Source organism: Trachurus japonicus, chromosome 19 (genome assembly GCF_045865225.1).
Source record: "Trachurus japonicus isolate A0001 chromosome 19, Traja_1.0".
NCBI classification, from domain to species: domain Eukaryota; kingdom Metazoa; phylum Chordata; class Actinopteri; order Carangiformes; family Carangidae; genus Trachurus; species Trachurus japonicus.
The window spans coordinates 23,558,828-23,563,079 of NC_140925.1; positions in this window are offsets into that span (position 1 = coordinate 23,558,828).

The window sequence follows — 4,252 nt, forward strand, 5'->3', positions numbered from 1 at the left end:
TGGTCTCTAACCAAACTAACTGACTAATGTGAATCTGACTTTTATCAGTTTTTAAATTGAATGTCCATCTAATCATTGATGAGATATTTCACTAAAAATATGAACTTCAAAGTTGTTGAGATCCATCCTCCTGTCACAACAATGAGAACTGGTCTGTGGAAACATCACCTTTGTCCTCTGGAAACAGTGACAATATAATAATATAAAATAATAAAAATAATAAAAAGTTCCTGCAATGGAAACGCGCTTAGTAGTGACTTTCTACAGTTTTCAGACTTGTTATAAATAAAACAACTGATAATTAGATTAGGAAAATAAATTGCGGATTAAACAGAAAAGAAAATAATATTGATAATAAAAGTGAAATGGGCTTAAAGCTTATATGAAGAAATGGATGACTAAAATGATAAATAAAGAAAAAAGAAAGACTGTTCTTACAAAATAAATATGATTATATTCAGTGTATATGTGATTATTCACAAAAAAAAAGTTTCTATGTGAACCTCCTGAACTCACAGAGGTGAAAAAACAACCAAATGAGCAGAAAATGACAACATCTGACAGCAGCAAATTCTCCGTCACAACTGTTAACATTTTTGACAGCAGTATTTTTTTTTCTTTGTGCTCAGCTAATTTAACAGTAGGTATGAAATACAGTTGGACTCAGGGAGGGGGGATCACTGTACCAGACAGAGTCCCATCCAGATGCAGTAAGTGGGTCAGGGATTATCCAGCTGGGTCACGTAAACACTGAGGCTGTGAGTCAGCTTGGCAGCGTACGGATACATCATGATCATCCTGTCAGTCTGCATAGGAAATAACAGCTTAATGAGATACACTGACCTGTGGCAATACTGTTCCAATTGTCAAGAGAAGTAGGTCTGGAAAAAATAATAATCACAAGAGTGAATTAAACATGAGATGGATCATTGTGGAAAGAGGAATTAGACAGGAGTTATCAGGGATTACTGTGAATTATGTATTTCTAAACACACTCATCTGCTGCTGGAAGTTTTCACTTTCCACACGACTTTTCCCAGCAGCTGTCGACAACAGATTTTCAGCTCTAGTTCTCCTACTCACTGTTAGTTTTGACTGACGGTTTTTTGTTGTCAAAAAAAAAAAAGCAGCAGCATTTTCACAGCAGATGTTCTGACATGTGTTTGCAGCGAAAACACAGGTGTAAAACTAATTCCTGTAAGTGTGACGGCGCTGTGTGTTGGACTCTTTCATCCTGCATGTTGCCTCAGCTCAGCACGTCTTCCCTGATCAAACAAAATGTGACGAGTTTGACTCATCATCAGTGAAGCTAAAATCATCAAACACCTCAGGCAGCTGAATGGAATCCCAACATGCATTTCATTATTTACACTCAAACATAATCAATAATTAACCAAGGACTATTATTGTTTATCATTAATCATTATTATTTCTACTGCTGAGCTGCACTCGGCCTATCTTTATACTGCAAATGATACCAAGCTCACATAGCTTTCACACTAATAATCATGTGACAATAAGGCCCAGGGAAATTAGGGAATTCACTTAAAATATAATCATGAAGCGGGTTATAATTGAGTGCTGTTACAGTATCCACACAAATGTGGCTTAATTAAAATGTGATGGGAGCTTCAGGCTGTTATTTGACCCGTTATCACTGAACAGCTCCACTGCCACACTTCAGCTCCGTCCTGGCTATAGGTGGCAGTAATGTGCTAGTTATTGTTACTGGGATGAAAACTACTCATCATCATCATCATCATCATCATCATCACTGGTTTCTCTGTGGTGAAATATAAGTGTAATATTTCCACCAGAGCTCTGAGTCCTGTGGTTGTTTGTTGATAGCAGCATCGATGCAGATTCACCTGTTCACGCAGCTTCCAGTTTTATTCTTATGAGATGACGATGCAGAAGATAAATGACTTGTGAGTTAAACACCAGCAGCAGCTCAGTGACATGGAACAACAAACACTATTTTGTTGTATGACAAAGCTTCTCTCATTATTACTCATCATGTGTTTGTGGTTTCAGAGAAATCCGCTAAACCACTGGATTTTATTAATCCTCCCCTGAGCAGAAATAACTATTTGTGTAATTTGAATGGTTATATTAAAGTCTGTCAGCAGCAGTGTTTTTTATTGTGGCATTGTGTTTATGTTGTGAGTTGCATTTAAAGGCCATCACATTGTCAGTGTGATTATATCCTGATGAGTTCTTTTGGATGTTATTGCATCCTCTGACACTGATGATCATTTGATTTTAATTAAACATCTTTATCACCAGGAGGCCGAGTCTGGTGCTGTTTAAAAAGCAGAGCTCCTTCAAAGGCTCAAAGGCTCAGTGTTTATCCTTCCCTGTCATTTCATTCTCAGTTTAGATCATAAAATCAGCAGACCAGGCCGACCGGATTCGATTTTTCTTCTTCTTTAAAAAAAAAAAAAATAGTATGTTGACAGTTTTATTACATCTGGACCTTGTCACAATGTTGTGACTTCTTTCACAATGACCTCACAAAAGCACAGACTCAAACTCAACTCACTCAACCACCTGTGGAATGAACTGAAAGTCAATTTTAAGATTTATTTCAAGGCTTTATGTGGTTTTACACTTAATTCTGAATCAGAGTGCAACTTCTCAGTTTGTCATCCTTAGTTATCAAAAACAGTAAAGTCAGTCTGTGCAGCCAAACACTGTTCAAATCTGCAGAACGTTTTCTTAAACTCTTGCTTAAGATACCAATATTTGGTGGAAATTGGGGTAAATGTGTTTTAAATAATGGATAATACAAAATAGTTACATGTGACTGAGCAGTTTTTGTGTTTCTTTCTTTCTTCCTTCCTTCCTTTTTTAGTTGATGTTGTTGTTTTAGATGTTTTTGTTGATCCCATAATGGTTAAATTGTCAATTTGGACTACACGTTTTTTATTTTTATGTTATTTGCAAAACACTTACTATTGACAGCAGTGACAGCGGTATCATAAAGACAGTGTCTGTCCTCTGCTGAGAGAGGACACACATCCAGTGGGGCAGTTGATGTTTGAGTGCAGAGAGGAACAAACAGTGACTAAGATGAAACAGGAGAGGCCCTCTTCTGTTTCACAAAGATTTTCTTTCCCGCTCAGGAAACAGGAGAAAATGCACCATAATCAGAAAGTGGCCAGCTGCAGTGAGCTGCAGGTGTTTTTCTCATTTCTATTTAAATTCTGTCCTGACGTCCATGACTCTGCCTCTGAGTCAGACAGTCAGTGGGCTCATGGGGAGCCTCACAGCGTGTCCATCTATTCATGCATATACTGGAGTGTGTTTACCAAAAACAACCCGATGTCCTGGCCCTGACCTCTGACCTCCCGTCAATAACAACGTCAATAGTTCTTGTTGAAATCAATAATGCAGGATGGTGATAAGAAACAAATAAACCAGTCCAGATCTTATTAATGATTTGACTTAAGATTAACTTAAATCTAGGTGATTTGTTCAATTAATGATGTGAACATTAAATGAGGTTAGTCATTACATAAGTATCTGAGCCTCTGATGATATCAGCTGAGTTTGACTAGAATCAATAAGACCCCTGTCCAATCAAATGATGCTCTGTTAATCATGATGTGATCAAAGTGTCTAATCGGCCTAAATTACAAAGTATCCTCCGTCACAAAGTTGTTTTAATCTGTTTAATCTTCCTGTTCGCTGTCTGAATTAAACAATCCAATTTGGATGCGGGATAATTTGATCTTTAACTTGATTTACATGTTTTGATCAGAATTTAACCAATTAAATTTAAGCAGCTTGAATAAAAGTTTTTGTATTATGGATATTTTTGTGGTTTTAAATATAACTTTTCAATTCATGTTTCATGCAAGATAAATCAACATTAGTTCAGCAAGATTATAAAAAAAAACATATTCAGATGCTATAATTATAGCATCTTTAGATTCAATTACTGAATATTAGGTAGTTACTAAAGGTCTGAAATGTTTCTCACTCTGACTGGTCATAGCCAGGTAATAAGAGAATCATAGTTTTTGTGTTTTTCATAAAACAAAAGTGAGAGTGTGAAGTGTTAAACTAACACTGGTGCCTTCAGTGACTTTCCTCCATGATCAACTTCGTGCCCTCTCTATCGTCAGAGCGGAGGCCGCAGTAGCAGAGTCTGAGGAGCAGGTGGCAGTGTTGGATTTATTGAACTGCCTCTGATCTGACACCTTAAGCCCATTGAGAGGATATAATAGAAATTCAGAGATACACACGA